Source organism: Somniosus microcephalus, chromosome 13 (assembly GCF_052327205.1).
Source record: "Somniosus microcephalus isolate GS21.2 chromosome 13, FLI_Smic_1.0, whole genome shotgun sequence".
Taxonomy (NCBI): domain Eukaryota; kingdom Metazoa; phylum Chordata; class Chondrichthyes; order Squaliformes; family Somniosidae; genus Somniosus; species Somniosus microcephalus.
This window is the reverse complement of record NC_140999.1, coordinates 60,922,529-60,944,036: the sequence shown is the minus strand read 5'-3', so window position 1 is coordinate 60,944,036 and position 21,508 is coordinate 60,922,529. Positions and strand designations below refer to the sequence as shown.

General features: G+C 47.0%; 1 protein-coding gene and 1 pseudogene across 2 annotated transcripts in view; both read left to right on the top strand.

Moving 5' to 3' along the window:
• The first annotated feature begins 1,059 nt into the window (after positions 1–1,059).
• Positions 1,060–21,508, top strand: part of LOC147108359 (E3 SUMO-protein ligase PIAS4-like) — a 119,025-nt gene continuing 98,576 nt past the window's right edge. The window contains exon 1 of one of the 2 annotated variants that reach the window (XM_086004958.1): positions 1,060–1,201. The gene's annotated coding sequence lies outside the window, so the exon portion shown is untranslated. The remainder of the gene's footprint in view (positions 1,202–21,508) is intronic. The other variant, XM_086004957.1, reaches the window with a different exon arrangement.
• Positions 7,875–21,508, top strand: part of LOC147108361 (clathrin light chain B pseudogene) — a 36,621-nt pseudogene continuing 22,987 nt past the window's right edge.

Here is a 21,508-nt window from a genome sequence, read left to right as displayed (position 1 = left end):
GTCCATCTGCCACTTTTTTTTTCACCTGCAGGTTCCTCCTCCAAAAGAAAAGAACTTATATAGCACCTTTCATGATCTCAGGACATCCCAAAGCACTTTACAGCCAATGAAGTACTTTTAAAGTGCAGTCACTGTCGTAATGTAGGAAACATGGCAGCTAATTTGCACACAGCAAGGTCCCACGAACAGCAATGAGATAATCACAAGATAATCTAATTTAGGTGTTGGTTGAGGGATAAATATTGGCTAGGACACCGGGGAGAACTCCTCTTCTTCGAAATAGTGCCCTGGGATACTTAATGTCCACCTGAGAGAGTAGACTGGACTTCGGTTTAACATCTAATCCAAAAGACGGCAACTCCGTCAGTGCAGTGCTCCCTCAGTGTTGCACTAGAGTGTCAGCCTAAATTACGTGCTCTGGGACTTGAACCTAGAACCTTCTGACTCAGATGCAAACGTGCTACCACTGAGTCGTGGCCAACATCATGTCAAGTATGTTTTCATTTTCCCAAAATCTATCTTTTAATATTTTAAATCCAGAAGTGCCTGTCTCCCTTTGGCTTCAACTGCCCACCTGTGCCTGGCCATGCTGCACCCTACAGAGCATATGCCACCTGCTCCCTATGTGGTTATTATCACTGGTTTCCCAGCACTTGGAAACAACCACTTTACTTTTGAAAGTGTTCATTATTCTGGTCACTCAACCCTCCAGTTATTGCAGGCCTCTGGCCTCTAGCCCTGTTCTAGTGTTCCCCATCATATCCTCTGTTCCTAATGTTCCCAGGCCATCTACTGTCCTCACCTACATGAAGGCTGCTGCTACAATCGGTTGCCATGTGTTGTTTGTTGCATTTAGCACCTACTGCTCTCAGTCCCATCTCCTCCAATTATTTGCTGACGGTAAGAGCTACAGCCCCCGGGGGCCTGCTGCCTCTTCGCCTGTCATTCCCTTCCTGCTCCATGTGAGAATCCTTGGCTGGGATCTTCCCTTTCTGTGCTGAAAACTCGGCACGAGTACAAATCCTCAGCGCCTATGTCAACAGCAGCCTGGCACGCTGTAGTTGCAGCCTCCGGGCGCCGGCGGCGCTGTGGCGGCAGGCCCGGTGACTCGGCGGCGCTGTCGAGCTCTGCCGTCTGCGGAAAGGCTCCAAACCTCCTCCCCGGGCACAGCGTCGGGCTGGAAACCTGCACAGCAAAAACCGTAAGAAACCGATTTCAATTTTAAATCCGCTTCCTGCTCTCGGTCACCCGCAAATTCCTAAAGATCAAAGCGCCCCCGCCCGAAAAAAGGTAGGCCGCGGCTCCATCGGCTTCCCGCCTCGGGCCCACAGAATTTTCTGACGCCGCTCTTCACAGTAAAGGTCTCGGGCCTCTGACCCCCGCTCGCTTTTGCCGCTCCTGAGAGTCAAAATAAATGGTGCTGCCCGGAGAATAAACCATCTCGCGAGGGCGCTATCAGCACTGCGGCTTATCAACCCAAACCCAACCCGCTTCCGGCAACCGGAAAATAACTGAACAAAAGGTCACCCGCCCGACCCGCTCCCAGCATCCACTAAACAAAAGGTCACCCGCCCGACCCGCTCCCAGCATCCACTAAACAAAAGGTCACCCGCCCGACCCGCTCCCAGTATCCACTAAACAAAAGGTCACCCGCCCGACCCGCTCCCAGTATCCACTAAACAAAAGGTCACCCGCCCGACCCGCTCCCAGTATCCACTAAACAAAAGGTCACCCGCCCGACCCGCTCCCAGCATCCACTAAACAAAAGGTCACCCACCCGACCCGCTCCCAGTATCCACTAAACAAAAGGTCACCCGCTCGTCCCGCTCCCAGCATCCACTAAACAAAAGGTCACCCGCCCGACCCGCTCCCAGCCCTTCTTCTTAGGCAGTCCCTCAGAACCGAGGATGACTCGCTTCCACATTAAAAATGAGTTCTCAGGTGACTCATGAGTCCAATGCAGGACCTGCAGTCTCTGTTACAGGTGGGGCAGATGGCGGGTGGGTGGGGTGCTTGGGTTGACGTGTGCTCCTTGCGCTGCCTGAGCTTGGCTTCCGCTTGCTCCCGGCGAAGAGACTCGAGGTGTTCGGCGCTTTCCGGATGCTTCTCCTCCACTTTGTGCAGTCTTGGGCCAGGGATTCCCAGGTGTCGGTGGGGATGTTACACTTTTTCAAGGAGGCTTTGAGGGTGTCCTTGAAGCGTTTCCTCTGCCCACCTGGGGCTCTCTTGCTGTGCCGGAGCTCTGATTAGAGCGCTAGTTTTGGGAGTCTCGTATCGGGCATGCGGACAATGTGACCCGTCCATCGGAGCTGATCGAGCATGGTCAAAGCTTCGATGCTGGGGATGTTGGCCTGAGCAAGAACACTGATGTTGGTGCGCCTATCCTGCCAATGGATTTGCAGGATCTTGCGGAGGCAGCGTTGGTGGTACCTCTCCAGTGCTTTGAGGTGCCTGCTGTACATGGTCCATGTCACTGAGGCATACAGCAGGGCAGGCATCACTGCTGCCCTGTAGACCATGAGCTTAGTGCCGGGTTTGAGTATCCAGCATCCACTAAACAAAAGGTCACCCACCCGACCCGCTCCCAGCATCCACTAAACAAAAGGTCACCCGCCCGACCCGCTCCCAGCATCCACTAAACAAAAGGTCACCCGCCCGACCCGCTCCCAGCATCCACTAAACAAAAGGTCACCCGCCCGACCCGCTCCCAGCATCCACAAAACAAAAGGTCACCAGCCCGACCCTTTCCCAGCATCCACTAAACAAAAGGTCACCCGTCCGACCCGCTCCCAGCATCCACTAAACAAAAGGTCACCTGCCCGACCCGCTCCCAGCATCCACAAAACAAAAGGTCACCCGTCCGACCCGCTCCCAGCATCCACTAAACAAAAGGTCACCCGCCCGACCCGCTCCCAGCATCCACAAAACAAAAGGTCACCCGTCTGACCCGCTCCCAGCATCCACTAAACAAAAGGTCACCCGCCCGACCCGCTCCCAGCATCCATTAAACAAAAGGTCACCTGCCCGACCCGCTCCCAGCATCCACTAAACAAAAGGTCACCCATCTGACCCGCTCCCAGCATCCACTAAACAAAAGGTCACCCGCCCGACCCGCTCCCAGCATCCATTAAACAAAAGGTCACCCGCCCGACCCGCTCCCAGTATCCACTAAACAAAAGGTCACCCGTCTGATCCACTCCCAGCATCCACTAAACAAAAGGTCACCCGCCCGACCCGCTCCCAGTATCCACTAAACAAAAGGTCACCCGCCCGACCCGCTCCCAGCATCCACTAAAAAGGTCACCCGCCCGACCCGCTCCCAGTATCCACTAAACAAAAGGTCACCCGCCCGACCCGCTCCCAGCATCCACTAAACAAAAGGACACCCGCTCCCAGCATCCACTAAACAAAAGGTCAATGTCCGACCCGCTCCCAGCACCAACTAAATAATAGGTCACTCGCCCAACTCGCTTCTGGGAGTGAAAAAAACTGCTCCTCAACCCTATAAGAACATAAGACATAGGAGCAGGAGTAGGCCATTCAAGCCCCATGAGACTGCTTCGCCATTCAATAAGATCATGGCTGATCTAGCTCATCTCCACTTTCCTGCACCATCCCCATATCCCTTGATTCCCTTAATATCCAAAAATCTATCGGTCTTGTCTTGAATATACTCAATGACTGAGCCTCCACAGCCCTCTGGGGTAAAGAATTCCAAAGATTCACCACCCTCTGAGTGAAGAAATTTCTCCTCATCTCAGTCCTAAATGGCCGACCCCTTATTCTGAGACTGTGACCCCTGGTTCTAGACTCCCCTGCCAGGGAAAACATCCTCCCTGCATCTACCCTGTCAAGCCCTGTAAGAATTTTGTATGTTTCAATGAGATCACCTCTCTTCTAAACTCTAGAGAATATAGGCCCAGTCTACTCAATCTCTCCTCATAGAACAATCCCCCCATCCCAGGAATCAGTCTGGTGAACCTTCATTGCACTCCCTCTATGGCAAATATATCCTTCCTTATGTAAGGAGACCAAAACTGTACACAATACTCCAGGTGTGGTCTCACCAGGGCCCTTTATAATTGCAGCAAGACATCTTTACTCTTATACTCAAATCCTCTTGTAATAAAGGCCAACATGCCATTTGCTTTCTGAATTGCTTGCTGTACCTGCATGTTAACATTCAGTGATTCATGTACAAGGACACCCAGGTCCCTCTGAACACCAACATTTCCCAATCTCTCACCATTTAAAAAATACTCTGCTTGTCAATTTCCCTACCAAAGTGGATAACTTCACGTTTCTCCACATTATATTCCATTTGCTTTGTTCTTGCCCACTCACTTAGCTTGTCTATATCCCCTTGAAGCCTCTTTGCATCCTCCTAACATCTTACATTCCCACCCAGCTTTGTATCATCAGCAAACTTGGATATATTACATTTGGTCCCCTCATTCAAATCATTGATATAGATTGTGAATAGCTGAGGCCCAAGCACTGATCCTTGCGGTACCCCACTAGTTACAGCCTGCCAACCTGAAAATGATCCGTTTATTCCTACTCTCTGTTTTGTGTCCGTTAACCAATCCTCAATCCGTGCTAGTATATTACCCGCAATCCCATGAGCCCTAAATTTGTTTAATAACCTCTTGTGTGGCACCTTATCGAATGCCTTCTGAAAATCCAAATACACCACATCCACTGGTTCCTCCTTATCTATTCTGCTAGTTACAACCTCAAAAAACCAACAGATTCGTCAAACACGATTTCTCTTTCATAAGTCTGTGTTGACTCTGCCCAATCCTATTATTATTTTCTAAGTGCCCTGTTACCACATCCTTAATAATAGATTCTAGCATTTTCCCTACTACTGATGTCTGGCTAACTGGTCTGTAGTTCCCTGTTTTCTTTCTCCCTCCTTTCTTAAATAGTGGTATTACATTTGCTACCTTCCAATCCGCAGGAACCGTTCTAGAACCTATGGAATTTTGGAAGATGACAACCAATGCATCCACTATCTATATAGCCACCTCTTTCAAAACCCTAGGATGTAGGCCATCAGGTCTTGGGGATTTATCGGCTTTCAGTCCCATAAATTTCTCCAGTACTATTTTTTTTACTAACACTAATTTCTTTCAGTTTCTCATTCTCACTAAACCCTTGGTTCTCCACTATTTCCGAGAAGTTTTTTGCATCTTCTTCCGTGAAGACAGACACAAAGTATTTGTTTAATTTCTCTGCCATTTCCTTGTTCCCCATTATAATTTCTCCTGTCTCAGCTTGTAAGGGACCCGCATTTACTTTCGCTAATCTTTTCCTTTTTACATAATAACGTCATAAGCCTCTTCCTTTGATCCAATACTATCTTTAACTTCTCTTGTTAGCCATACCTTTTAATGTAGTTTCCCAATCTACCTGAGCCAACTCACCCCTCATACCTATGTAGTTTGCTTTGTTTAGATTTAAGACTCTAGTTTCGGATTTAACTAAATCACTTTCAAACTTAATATAAAATTCTATCATATTATGCTTACTTTTTCCTAAGGGCCCCTTTACTACAAGGCTATTAATTAACCCTTTCTCATTGCAGAATACCAGGTCTAAAATAGCCTATTTCCTAGTTGGTTCCTCAACATATTGATCTAGAAAACTATCTTGTATACATTCCATGAATTCGTCCTCCACACTATTATTGCAAATTTGGTTTGCCCAGTCTATCTGTAGATTAAAGTCCCCCATGATTACTGTATTACTCTTGTTACATGTGCCTCTAATTTCCTGATTTATACTCTGCCCTACATTACAACTACTGTTTGGGGGCCTATAAACAACTCCAACCAATGTTTTCTGTCCCTTGCTGTTTCTTAGCTCCACCCAAACTGATTCTACTTCTTGATTTTCGGAGCTAAGATCCTTTCTCTCTACTGTCTTTATCTCATAGAAACATAGAAGATAGGTGTAGGAGTAGGCCATTCGGCCCCTCGAGCCTGCTCTGCCATTCAATGCGATCATGGCTTATCATCCAAATTCATTACCCGGTCCCTGCTTTCTCCCCATACCCCTTGATCCCTTTAGCCTTAAGAAATATATCCAACTCCTTCTTGAATATATTTAATGAATTGGCCTCTACTGCCTTCTGTGATAAAGAATGCCACAGGTTCACCACTCTCTGGGTGAAGAAATTCCTCCTCATTTCTGTCCTAAATGGCTTACCCCTCATCCTTAGACTGTGACCCCTGGTTCTGGACTCCCCGACCATCGGGAACATCCTTCCTGCATCTAGTCTGTCCAGTCCTGTCAGAATTTTATAAGTTTCAATGAGATCTCCTCTCATTCTTCTAAACTCCAGTGAGTATAAGCCCAATTGACCCAATCTCTCATATTTCATTCCTGCCATCCCAGGTATCAGCCTGGTGAATCTTCGCTGCACTCCTTCCATGGCAAGACCATCCTTCCTCAGATAAGGCGACCAAAACTGCACACAATACTCAAGATGTGGTCTCACCAAGGCCCTGTACAACTGCAGCAAGACATCCTTGTTCCTGTACTCAAACCCTCTCGCTACGAAGGCCAACATACCATTTGCCTTCTCAACCGCCTGCTGCACCTGCATGCTTACCTTCAGCGACTGGTGTACAAGGACACCCAGGTCTCGTTACACTTCCCCTTCTCCCAATCTATTGCCATTCAGATAATAATCTGCCTTCCTGTTTTTGCCACCAAAGTGGATAACCTCACATTTATCCACATTATATTGCATCTGCCATGCTTCTGCCCAATCACGCAACCTGTCCAAATCATCCTGGAGTTTCTCGGCATCCTCCTCACAGCACACACGCCCACCCAGCTTTGTGTCATCTGCAAATTTGGCGATGTTACATCTAGTTCCCTTGTCTAGATCATTAATATATATATTGTGAATAGCTGGGGTCCAAGGACTGATCCCTGCGGTACCCCACTAGTCACTGCCTGCCACTCGGAAAAAGACCCGTTAATTCCAACTCTTTGCTTTCTGTCTGCCAACCAGTTCTCTATCCAAGTCAATACCTTGCCCCCAATCCCATGTGCTTTAACTTTACACGCTAATCTCTTATGCGGGACTTTATCGAAAGCCTTCTGAAAGTCCAAATACACCACATCCACTGGTTCTCCCTTATCTATTTTACCAGTTACATCCTCTGAAAAATTCCAGTAGATTAGTCAAGCACGATTTACCTTTTGTAAATCCATGTTGACTTTGTCCGATCCTGTCACTGTTTTCCAAGTGCTCTGCTATTACATCTTTTATAATGGACTCTAGCATTTTCCCCACTACCGAATGTCAGGCTTACCAGTCTGTAATTCCCCGCTTTCTCTCTCCCACCTTTTTTGAATAGTGGGGTAACATTAGCTACCCTCCAATCCATGGGTACTGTTCCAGATTCCATCGAATGTTGGAAGATGATCAGCAATGCATCTACTATTTCTAGGGCCACTTCCTTAAGTACCCTAGGATGTAGATTATCAGGCCCTGGGGATTTATTGGCCTTCAATCCCGTCAATTTCCCTAACACCATTTCCCTACAAATACTGATTTCTTTCAGTTCCTCCCTTTCATCAGACCCTATGTTCCCCGACATCTCTGGGAGGTTATTTGTGTCCTCCTTTGTGAAGACAGAACCAAAATATGTATTTAATTGATCTGCCATTTCTTTGTTCCCCATTATAAATTCCCCTGATTCTGACTGCAAGGGACCTATGCTTGACTTCACCAATCTTTTTCTCTTCACATATCTATAAAAGCTTTTACAGTCAGTTTTTATGTTCCCTGCAAGCTTACTCTCATGTTCAGCACTGATGGCTGCTGGACAGATCATCGCCTTATCCGAGCAACTATGTCCCTCAAACTAAAGCCCAAGATACGTGCTCAGAAGAAGCAGTTCCGGCCAAAATTAAACATTGAATGTCTTGAGGACACTGCCATACAGCAGTGCTTTCAGGATTCCATCAGGCAAAGTCTTCCAAAGGAATACCCACATGATACTGGAGAACATTGGGAACTGCTGAAAGCCACTATCCTCAACACCTCCCAGAACATACTCGGTTTCAAGTCCAGAAAACATCAGGACTGGTTTGATGAGAACGACTCAGAAATTGAGCAGCTCATAGAAAGGAAAAGGAAAGCTTTCTGCGCCTGGCAAAACAACATCAGCAGCAAGGCCAAAAGAGAGGCTCATGCTAGAGTTAAGGCAGATGTCCAGCAGAGAATAAGGCAGATGAAGAACAACTGGTGGTCTCAAAAGTCCCTAGAAATACAACGTATGGCTGATACTGGGGACTCCAGAGGCTTCTTCAGTGCCACCAAGGCAGTTTTCGGACCAGGCTACTGTGGCTTAAACCCCTTACGCTCTAAGGACGGTTTAACTCTGCTGAAGGACAAGGAGGCAATTGACACAAGATGGAGGGAGCATTTTCAAGAACTGCTCAACCGACACAGTAGCGCAGATCTGGAGTCCATCAATCAATTACCGCAGAGACCAGAAAGGGAGGAAATGGGGGCACCCCGAAGCATTGTAGAAGTGCAGAATGCCATCAGGTCCATGAAAAACAACAAAGCTGCCGGCTCGGATGGGATTCCAGCAGAAATCCTTAAAAAAGGTGGCCCTGAACTCCTGACACACATCCGTGCCTTCCTCCTAAAAATATGGCAGCAGGAAGAAATTCCACAAGATCGCAGAGATGCTTTGATTGTTACTATCTTTAAAAAGGGGGAAAAGTCGGTGTGTGGTAACTACCGAGGGTATCTCCCTTCTTTCTTTCACAGGAAAAGTGCTTGCCCGTGTCCTTGCTAACAGACTTTTGCCGTTATCTGAGGAGGTGCTTCCGGAGTCGCAGTGTGGTTTCCGACCATCCAGAGGAACAGCTGATATGATCTTCACAGCACGTCAATTACAGGAGAAATGCCGTGAACAAAAGCAACCACTGTTCATAGCTTTCATAGACTTAACTAAAGCTTTTGACACCGTCCGCTGCCAGACTTTATGGCATATCTTGTCTAAGCTTGGTTGCCCCGATAAATTCATCTTAGTTCTGAGGCTGCTGCATGACAACATGTCCGCAGCAGTTCTCAGCAGCAGCGGTTCTATTTCAGAGCCCTTTACAGTTGAGACAGGAGTAAAACAGGGCTGCATCATTGCTCCAACCCTTTTTGCAGTGTTCATCTCAGTTATCCTCCATCTCATCGGCAATGATCTGCCCACCGGAATTCAAATCCTTTACCGTACTGATGGCCGACTTTTCAATCTCAACAGACTTAAGGCCAAGAGCAAAGTCTCCATCACTACCATTATGGAGTTACAGTATGCAGATAATAACGACATCACAGCTCTTTCCGAGCATGATCTACAAAACACCTTGAATGCTTTTTCCAGAGCCTACAAACTTCTGGGCCTCACCATGAATATAAAGAAAACCCAGGTGCTCCACCAGCCATCACCTAATCAGCTTGCAACTCCTCCCTCTATAAAGATTGATAATAACACCCTTGAAAATGTCAACACCTTTCCATATCTTGGTAGCCATTTATCCTCCAAAGCTGACATTGATTCTGAAATCCATCACCGCCTGAGTTGTGCAAGTGCAGCCTTTTCTAAACTGAGGAGAAGAGTCTTTGAAAATCATGACCTCCAAGTCCAAACTAAAATTCTTGTATACAAAGCCATCATCCTTCCCACCCTTTTATATGGAGCTGAAACCTGGACTACGTACAGTAGACATCTCAAAGCCTTAGAGCAATACCACCAACGCTCTCTACGCAAAATCTTGAGGGTCAGTTGGGAGGACAAGCGTACCAACTGGAGTATACTTGAAGAGGCCAATATCTACAGCATCACTACGCTCATCATGCAGCATCAACTCCGATGGATTGGACATGTCATTCGCATGTCAGACTCGTGTCTCCCAAAACAGGTTCTGTACTCCCAGTTGAAGGAAGGGCAGAGGTCTCCTGGTGGTCAAAAGAAGCGTTACAAAGATAACATCAAAGTAATCCTTAAAAAGTTCCATATCGATATTAATAACTGGGAGGAAATCGCACTGGACAGAGACAATTGGAGAAAATGCATCCACAACGGTGCCACACTACATGAAAAGAATCTCCAGCGTGCGATGAGGATAAACGCCAGCGCCGTAAGGAGAGACAACAACTTAAGAAGACCCATACTCCAGTCACTACCAATAGTCTTACATGCCCACACTGTAGTAGAGTCTGTGGATCTCGGTTTGGCCTCCACAGCCACCTGAAGACCCACATGTAGATGACTGATGAAGGACATACCATACTCGAATTTGAGTGGTCGCCGATGATGACTCTCATTTTATTTTCCCCTTCTTAATTAATCCCTTTGTCCTCCTTTGTTGAATCCTAAACTGCTCCCAATCTTCAGGTTTACTGCTTTTTCTGGCCAATTTATATGTTCTCTCCTTGGATCTTATGCTATCCCTAATTTCCCTTGTTAGCCACGGTTGAGTCACCTTTTTTGTTTTATTTTTATGCCAAACTGGGATGAACAAATTCTATAGTTCATCCATGCGGTCTTTGAATGTTTGCCATTGCCTATCCACTGTCAACACTTTGAGTGACATTCCCCAATCAATCCTACCAGACTCGCGCCTCATACCATCGTAGTTTCCATTGTTTAAATTCAGGACCTTAGTCTCTGAGTCAACTACTTCATTCTCCATCTTAATGAAGAATTCTATCATATTATGATCACTCCGACCCAAGGGGCCTCGTACAACAAGATTGCTAATTAATCCTTTCTCATTACATAATACCCAGTCTAAGATGGCCTGATCTCTGGTTGGTTCCTCGACATATTGGACCAGGAAACCATCCCGTAAACACTCCAGGAATTCCTCCTCCACAGTATTGTTACTAATTTGGTTAGCCCAATCTATATGTAGATTAAAGTCACCCATGATGACTGCTGTGCCCTTATTGCACGCTTCTCTAATTTGCCTTTTAATGCCATCCCCAACCTCCGCATTACTGTTTGGAGGCCTATATACCACTCCCACTAACGTTTTCTGCCCCTTGGTATTTCTCAGTTCTACCCATACAGATTCTACATCATCAGAGCAAATATCCTTCCTTACAATTGTGTTAATCCCTTCTTTAACCAGCAATGCTACCCCACCTCCCTTTCCTTTTTGCCTATCTTTCCTGAATATTGAATACCCCTGGATGTTGAGTTCCCAGCCTTGGCCACCCTGGAGCCATGTTTCCGTAATCCCAATCAAATAATATTTGTTTACCTCTATTTGCGCAGCTAATTACAAAGGACCATAAGAAGTAGGAGCAGGAGTAGGCCATACGGCCCCTCAGGCCTGCTCCGCCATTCAATAGGATCATGGCTGATCCGAACCTAGACTCATGTCCACTTCCCTGCCCGCTCCCCGTAACCCCTTATTCCCTTATCAGCTAGGAAACTGTCTATCTCCGTTTTAAATTTATTTAATGTCACAGCTTCCACAGCTCTCTGAGGTAGCAAATTCCATAGATTCACCACCCTCTGAGTAAAGAAGTTTCTCCTCATCTCAGCTTTGAAAGGGCAGCCCCTTATTCTAAGATTATGCCCCCTAGTTCTAGTCTCACCATCAGTGGAAACATCCTCCCCACATCCACCCGAGCAAGCCCCCTCACAATCTTAAATGTTTCGATAAGATCGCCTCTCATTCTTCTGAATTCCAATGAGTAGAGGCCCAACCTACTCAACCTTTCCTCATAAGTCAACCCCCTCATCTCCGGAATCAACCGAGTGAACCTTCTCTGAACTGCCTCGAGAGCAAGTATATCTTTTCTTAAATATGGAAACCAAAACTGTACGCAGTATTCCAGGTGTGGCCTCACCAGTACCCTGTATAACTGAAGCAAGACTTCCCTGCTTTTATACTCCATCCCCCTTGCAATAAAAGCCAAGATTCCATTGGCCTTCCTGATCACTTGCTGCACCTGCATACTAACCTTCTGTGTTTCATGCACCAGGACCCCCAGATCCCTTTGTACTGTAGCACTTTGCAGTTTCTTTCCATTTAGATAATAACTTGCTCTTTGATTTTTTCTCCCAAAGTGCATAACCTCACACTTTCCAACATTATATTCCATCTGCCAAATTTCTGCCCATTCACTTAGCCTGTCTATGTCCTTTTGCAGGTTTTTTATGTCCTCCTCACTCACTGCTCTCCCTCCCATCTTTGTATCGTCGGCAAACTTGGATAAGTTGCACTCGGTCCCCTCCTCCAAATCGTTAATATAGATTGTAAAGAGTTGGGGTCCCAGCACTGACCCCTGTGGAACACCACTAGTTACTGATTGCCAACCCGAGAATGAACCATTTATCCCCACTCTCTGTTTTCTGTTAGATAGCCAATCTTCCACCTATGCCAGTATATTACCCCCAATCCTGTGATTTTTTATCTTGTGCAGTAATCTTTTGTGTGGCACCTTGTCAAATGCCTTTTGGAAGTCCAAATACACCACATCCACTGGTTCCCCTTTATCCACCCTGTTTGTTACGTCCTCAAAGAATTCGAGCAAATTTGTCAAACATGACTTCTGTAATGTATGTACCTTTAAGGGGAGAACTACTTTTTACAGCTCCTGTATACTGTAGTACCGGCAGTGACCACACCTGTATATAAACCCTGAGTAGTGATCTGTATAGTTAGTTCTAGAGTAACCCTCATTCAGTAAACACCTGTTGAATCGTTCCCTGCAGTCTGGTTGTCTAATTATTGAAGGACACAACATCAAGATACACGGATCTAACATTGGCGACGAGCAGATTCAAACCTACCTGCAACTCTGCATCACCTCCCAGGGATTCGCTCCTGGAGAACAGTGGACGAAGGCCGAGTCCAGAAGCACGGGCGTCGACCATGGGAAACCCCCCAGTCATCCAGCGGAGATTTGAGCATCGCAGGGGAGGCTGTCGAGAGCCAGGCTTGGCTTTCCAGTCACGGTGGTCCAGCGAAACGGGCTGGCAACAGGTACTGTGCAGACCCTTCCCAGACAGCGGCGGCTACAGCCGACCGATGGCACAGAAAAAGGCCGAGCAGCGTTGACGGGGGAGAGAGAGAGGGTAGAGCGCACAGGGTGTAGCCGGTGTTCAGGACCGAGCGCCGTCCACAGGAGAGAGAGGCGAGAGAGATCAGAGCGCAGCCGTTGCTAAAGGGCCGAGCAGCGTCAACGGGGGAGAGAAGCGCGCAGGAAAACGCGCAGAGCGCAGCCGGTGTTCAAGGGCCGAGCAGCGTCAGCAGGGAAGGAAGGAAAGCGCGGGAGACGCCATTTTAAGCCAGTCTAACCACACCCAAAAATGCCGAAGAGTGGCAGTATCATAGCGTTCGACAATGAAGTCGAAGATTGGGCGACATATGTCGAACGCATAGAAGTATACCGCAAGGCGAATGAAGTGCCAGATGACAAGAAAGCGCTGGTATTGTTGAATTTAATGGGTGCAAAAACGTATGGCTTACTACGAAACCTAGTAACCCCAGAGAAGCCAGTAGAAAAGGATTTTGAAAACATAGTGTCAATCCTACAGGACCACTTAAACCCCACACTGCTGCTGATAGCAGAAAGATTTAAGTTTCACAAAAGGAACCAGCATAAAGATGAAAGTAATGCTGAGTATTTAACAGAACTGCACAAGCTATCGAAACACTGCCAGTTTGGAACGGGACTAGCAGATACTTTAAGGGACAAGTTTGTGTGTGGGCTTCAAAGTGAAGGAACCCAGAAACGGCTTCTATCAGAAAAGGATCTTACGCTGGACAAGGCTTTCAGCATTGCAGTATCACACGAAGCAGCAGCACGGGGCGCGGCAGAGATACAACGGAGACCGCAAGAATATGGCACAAATGAAATGTGTTACGGAACAGTGAAGTGCTATCGCTGCGGCAGAACAACACACGACCATAAGGATTGCTGGTTCAAGGACAAAGTGTGCAGACAGTGTGGAAAAGTAGGACACATAGCAAGAGTCTGCAGGTCGGGAAAGAAAACGAGCAGCGAGAAATCTCCACAGGAGAAGTACAAGAAGGTACATAAGGTGACGGAGAGTAGTTCAGACGAACAGAAAAGTGATACAGACTCCGGAAGCAAGGAGCTGGGTTGTCTGAAACTACATAATGTAATCAAAACGGAGGATCACCAAACTATCTGGGTCACGCTCAAGATAGCAGGAGTCCAAGTGAAAATGGAATTGGACACAGGATCAGCCCCAACAGTCATAAACCGAAAGGACTACAAGCGGCTATTCTCACATATACCCTTGAGAGATACAAAGATTGTCTTGAAGACGTACACGGGGCAAAAAGTCTACCCCAAAGGAAAAATAAGGGTGAACGTTATATATAACGGCAAGGAAACACCAAAAATGGACCTATATGTATTGCCAGATGGAGGACCACCGCTACTAGGACGTGAATGGATCGAGAAGATACAGCTAGATTGGCATTCCATACAAGCACTGACTGTAGATGCCAAAAAGGATGACGACGTCACACCTGGACGACTGTCAAAAATGCTAACAGACGCACAAGAAGTGTTCCAGCAGGGACTTGGAACACTAAAAGGCATAACAGCGACGATCAAAATACAGGAAAATGCAAGCCCAAGGTTTTTTAAGGCTAGACCGGTACCTTATGCGATCCGCCCAGCCGTCGAAGCAGAGCTGGAAGGTTTGAAACGTTCAGGAGTACTGTCCAAAGTGGACTGGAGCGAGTGGGCTACACCCATCGTTCCTGTAATGAAGAGGTCGTTGAGTAATACGCCTGGGGAACCAAAGAAGGTTCGCATCTGTGGGGACTTTAAGGTGACAGTGAACCCAGTCCTTCACACTGTACAATATCCGCTTCCGCAGATTGAAGATATTTTCGCCTCGCTACCTGGAGGGAAACGCTTCACTAAGATTGATCTGGCCCAGGCGTACCTGCAAATGGAGGTAGAAGAAGCCTCGAAACAGTACCTCACGATCAACACTCATAAAGGTCTCTACCAATACAACCGGCTGGTGTTCGGGGTAGCATCAGCTCCGGCTATTTGGCAAAGGGCAATGGAACAATTCCTGCAAGGGATTCCAGGGACCCAGTGTTATTTGGACAACATCCTGGTCACGGGCGAAAATGACAGTGATCACCTCGCCAACCTGGAGCAGGTGCTCACTAGATTGAAGGAATATGGGCTCCGAGCTAATCGCCACAAATGCGAGTTTTTCCAGAAGCAGATCTCGTATTGTGGCCACGTTATTGATAAAGAGGGGTTACATAAGTCCCCTAAAAAGATTGAGGTAGTAGTCAAGGCTCCAGCACCGGAAAATGTGTCACAACTGAGGTCGTTCCTCGGGCTGGTGAACTACTACCATAAGTTCTTGCCGAATTTGTCTACCGTACTACACCTACTGAACACCCTACTGCAAACGGGTGTACCATGGAAGTGGAGTGACGAATGTAGACGAGCTTTCCAGAAGAGCAAAACACTAATCACATCGAAAGAGGTGTTGGCTCATTTCAACCCAGCACTACCAATTCAGTTGGCGTGTGATGCATCACCCTATGGCATTGGAGCGGTGCTGGCGCACAAATTCCCAGATGGCTCGGAGAGGCCAATAGCCTTTGCGTCTCGGTCACTAACCTCAGCTGAGTGTAACTACGCCCAGATTGACAGGGAGGCCCTCAGCCTAGTGTGGGGAGTGAAAAAGTTCAACCACTATCTGCACAGGCAGAAGTTCACCTTGCTGACTGACCACAAACCACTTGTCTCCATCTTTAATCCAAAGAAGGGCGTTCCGGTGATGACTGCACAACGGCTACAAAGATGGTCCCTTTTTCTAGGGGCGCACCAATATGAAATCGAGTATAAGGGCACGAAACAGCATGGAAACGCTGATGGGCTATCACGCCTGCCACTGTCTACTGTGGAGGAAGCACCAGCAGTGGATCCTGTCGAAATATTTCATTCGACTATAATTGAATGCTTGCCAGTAACTAACGCTGGTATAGAGAAGGAGACCCGAAATGACCCGACACTGTCTCGGGTATATGATTTGACGGTGAAGGGATGGCCAGCACATGGCGACTCACTGTTGCCAACATTCTCATCCAGAAGAGAACAGCTGTCAGTATGCCAGGGGACCTTGATGTGTGGATCCTGAGTGGTAATTCCACCCAAGTTAAGGGAGAGAGTGCTCAATGAGCTTCACGAAGGTCATCTGGGAGGGGTGAAAATGAAAAGCCTTGCTAGGGCTTATGTGTGGTGGCCGGGGATCGATCAGCAAATCGAGGACCTGACAAAGAGCTGCTCAGGATGCCAGAAGGTCCAAAATGCACCACCACATGCCCCTCTACACCCATGGGAGTGGCCCTCATCTCCATGGCAACGGGTGCATATTGATTTTGCTGGTCCATTCACGGACTCAATGGTTTTAATAGCCGTGGATGCGCACTCGAAATGGCCTGAGGTCATCAAAATGTCCTCCACCACCACGGAGAAAACTATTGCAGTCCTACGGACCATTTTTGCCAGGAACAGCTTGCCAGAGCAGATTTGCTCTGATAACGGACCACAGTTTGTGTCCGAAGAGTTTCGAAGATTTATGAAAAGGAATGGGGTAAGGCATTACACATCCGCCCCGTATCATCCAGCCACAGATGGATTGGCTGAGAGGTTCGTACAAACCTTTAAAAAAGCAGTAAAGGCCATGTGCGATGACGACATTCCACTGCAGCATAAGGTGGACAATTTCCTGTTAGCCTACAGAAATGCGACACATGCAGTCACCAACCAGGCCCCGGCCATGATGTTCTTTAACCGAAGGTTGAGATCTCGTCTGGATTTGCTCAGACCAAATGTACGAAGAGATGTTGAGAATAAGCAATTCCAGCACATCAATGAGAAGCCGACAAGGAGCTTCAATGTAGGGCAACCAGTCTTGGCCCGCGACTACCGAACAGAGAAATGGCAACCAGGAATGATACGCACACGGCAGAGGCCACTAATGTACACAGTGGATGTTGGGGAGAACATTGTGAGACGCCATGCTGACCAGATCCTAGAGTCACAGGAACGAGTCAACCCCATGTCTCGCCCATACGTACCTGGTGATGAACCCGACGTACAGGTAGCATCTACCCCAGAAACAGTAACATCGGAAGCGGATGAACCAACCGACGACAGGGGGCCAGAATCGCCTCCGCACCAAGAGCAAGACACTCGGGAAAGGCGCTATCCAGAAAGGATCAGGAAGCCTCCCCAAAGACTGAATTTATAAATAGACTATTTTCAGCTAATGTTGCATGTTAAAAGTGTTAATTGTAATTAGTTTGATATTTAATTGTTAAATGAGTGTTATGGTACTGTTAATCTAAAAGGGGAGGAATTGTAATGTATGTACCTTTAAGGGGAGAACTACTTTTTACAGCTCCTGTATACTGTAGTACCGGCAGTGACCACACCTGTATATAAACCCTGAGTAGTGATCTGTACAGTTAGTTCTAGAGTAACCCTCATTCAGTAAACACCTGTTGAATCGTTCCCTGCAGTCTGGTTGTATAATTATTGAAGGACACAACATCAAGATACACGGATCTAACAACTTCCCCTTCATAAAAGCATGCTGACTCTGTCCGATTAAATTATGCTTATCCAAATGTCCGGTTACTGCTTCCTTAATAATGGACTCCAACATTTTACCAACCACAGATGTTAGGCTAACTGGTCTATAGTTTCCAGCCTTTTGTCTACCTCTCTTTTTAAATAAGGACGTTACATTAGCAGTTTTCCAATCTGCTGGGACCTTTCCTGAATCCAGGGAGTTTTGGAAAATTACCACCAATGCATCTGCAATCCCTACCGCTACTTCTCTCAAGACCCTAGGATGTAAGCCATCAGGTCCAGGGGATTTATCTACCTTAAGTCCCATTATCTTACCGAGTACCATCTCCTTAGTGATTTTAATCGTGTTTAGCTCCTCCCCCCCATAGCCCCCTGTTTGTCCAGTGTTGGGATATTTTTAGTGTCCTCTACTGTAAAGACTGATACAAAATATTTGTTCAGCGTATTTGCCATTTGCATGTTCCCCACTACTAATTTCCCGGTCTCGTCCTCCAAGGGACCAACATTCACTTTAGCCACCCTTTTTCTTTTTATATAACTGTAGAAACTCTTGCTATCTGTTTTTATATTTTTTGCTAGTTTACTTTCATAATCTATCTTCCCTTTCTTAATTAATCTTTTAGTTACTCTTTGCTGGCTTTTAAATGCTGCCCAATCTTCTATCCTCCCACTAGATTTGGCTACTTTATATGCCCTTGTTTTCAGTCGGATACTGTCCTTTATTACTTTACTTAGCCACGGATGGCTGTCTTTTCTTTTACGCCCCTTTTTCCTCAGTGGAATATATTTTTCTTGAAAGTTGTGAGATATCTCCTTGAATGTACACCACTGCTTATGTACCGTCTTACACCTTAATCTATTTTCCCAGTCCACTTTAGTCAACTCTGCTCTCATACCTTCATAGTCTCCTTTATTTAAGCTTAGTACACTGGTTTGAGATCCAACTCTCTCACCCTTCAACTGAATTTGGAATTCAACCATGTTATGGTCACTCATTCCAAGGGGATCCTTTACTAGGACATTTTTTATTAATCCTGTCTCATTACACAGGACCAGATCTAAGATTGCCTGCCCCCTGGTTGGTTCAGTAACATACTGCTCAAGGAACCCGTCCCTAATGCACTCTATGAACTCTTCCTCAAGGCTGCCCTGCCCAATTTGATTTGTCCAGTCAATATGAAAGTTAAAATCTCCCATGATTATAGCTGTTTCCTTTTTACAAGCCCCAACTATTTCCTGATTTATACTCCGACCAAGAGTTGCAACTGTTAGGAGGCCTATAGACTACGCCCACTAGTGACTTTTTCCCCTTATTATTCCTTATCTCCACCCAAACTGTTTCACTATCCTGATCCTTTGACCCAATATCATTTCTCACTATTGCAGTGATTCCATCCTTTATTAACATAGCCACCCCACCTCCCTTTCCTTCCTGTCTGTCCTTCCTAATAGTCAAATACCCCTGGATGTTTAGTTCCCAGTCATGGTCACCTCGCAGCCATGTTTCTGTAATGGCCACCAGATCATACCCATGTGTAGTTATTTGTACCGTCAACTCGTTTATTTTGTTACGAATGCTGCGTGCATTCAGATAAAGAACTTTTAAATATGTTTTGTGAGAATTTATTCCTGCTTTTAACCCCTTTACTACTTTACCTTTATCTTTATATATCCTGTCCCTTCCTGACACATTCTGGTTTTTAATTTCCCCACTGCTACTTTGCTCTATTGCCTTCTCCGCTGACATTTTTATTTTTCGCTCTCTTGAAACCTCTCCCCCACTAATTAGTTTAAAGCCCTCTCTACAGCCCTAGTTATTCGATTCGCCAGGATTCTAGTCCCAGCACTGGCCAAGTGAAGTCCGTCCCAATGGAACAGCTCTCTCCTGTCCCAGTACTGGTGCCAGTGTCCCAAGAAGCAAAACCCATTTCTCCCACACCAGTCTTTGAGCCACGCATTTAACTCTCTGATTTTATTTACCCTAGCCAAATTTGCTCGTGGCTCAGGTAGTAATCCAGAGATTATTATCCTTGTGGTTCTGCTTTTTAATTTGGCCCCTAGCTGCTCATACTCCCTCAGCAGAACCTCTTTCCTTGTCCTATCTATGTCGTTGGTGTAATGTATATACCTTTAAGGGGGGAACTATGTTTTACAGCTCATGTATACTGCAGTACCGGCAGTGACCACACCTGTACATAACACTGAGTAGTAATCTGTACAGATTAGTTGCAGTGTGAGCCACGTTGAGTAAACAGCTGTTGTACCGTTCTCCGCAGTCTGTGTCTCATTATACACGGACGTAACATTGGCGACGAGGCAGGTTCGAACCTACCTGCAACTCTGCATCACCTCCCGGGGATTCATTCCTGGAGATCAGTGGATTGGAGGTCAAGGCCAGAGACTCGGGCGTCGACCACGGGCAAACGCCCAGTCATCCAGGAGAGACTCGAGAATTGCGGGGGAGGCTGTCGAGAGCCAGGCTTGGCTTTCCAGTCGAGGTGGTCCAGCGAAACAGGCTGGCAACAGGTAGTGCTCAGACCCTTCCCGGACAGCGGCGGGCTAGAGCCCGACCGAGCGGCAGAGCAAAGGGCCGAGCAGCGTCGACGGGGGAGAGAGAGAGAGAGAGGGCAGAGCGCACAGGGCGCAGCCGGTGTTCAGGGGCCGAGCAGCGTCGGAGAGAGACGCACAGAAACCCGCGAGGCGCCGCCATTGCCATGAGGACCGCCAAGAGCGGCGTTGGCAGCAGCGCAGGAGAAGCGCACGAAACCTACAGGGCGCCGCCATTGCCACGAGAACCGCCGGGAGCGGCGTCGGCAGCAGCGGGGGAGGAAGGAAAGCGCGGGAGACGCCATTTTAAGCCATTGGGAGACGCCATTTTAAACCACACCCAAAATGCCGAAGAGTGGCAGTATCACCGCATTTGACAATGAAGTCGAAGATTGGACTACATATGTCGAACGAATAGAGGTGTACTGCAAGGCAAATGGGGTGTCAGATGACAAGAAAGCGTCGGTATTGTTAAATTTAATGGGTGCAAAGACGTATGGGTTATTACGAAATCTAGTAACCCCAACGAAGCCAATGGAAAGGAGTTTTGAAGACATAGTAACGATACTAAAGGAACATTTAAACCCCACACCGCTGCTGATTGCAGAAAGGTTCAAGTTTCACAAACGGAACCAGCATAAGGATGAAAGCAATGCTGATTATTTAACAGAACTGCGCAAACTATCGAAACACTGCCAGTTTGGAGCGGGACTGGCAGATACCTTAAGGGACAAGTTTGTGTGTGGGCTTCAAAGTGAAGGAACCCAGAAACGGCTTTTATCTGAAAAGGATCTTACGCTGGAAAAGGCTTTCAGCATTGCGGTATCATATGAAGCAGCAGCACGGGGCGCTGCAGAGATACAACAGAGACCGCAAGAATATGGCACAAACGAAATGTCATATGGAACAGAGGACTGCTATCGCTGCGGCAGAACAACACACGAACAGAATGATTGCTGGTTCAAAGACAAAGTGTGCAGACAGTGTGGAAAAGTAGGACACATAGCACGAGTCTGCAGGTCGGGAAAGAAAGCCAGCAATAAGAAACCGACTAAAGGGAAGTACAAGAAGGTACATAAGATAACGGAGAATAGTTCAGACGAACAAAAGAGTGATAACGACTCCGAAAGCAGGGAACTGAGTTGTCTGAAACTACATAATGTGATCACAACGGAGGATCACCGAACCATTTGGGTCACTCTCAAGATAGCAGGAGTCCAGGTAAAGATGGAATTGGACACAGGATCAGCCCTAACAGTCATAAACCGACGGGACTTCGAGCGGCTATTCTCACACATACCCTTGAGA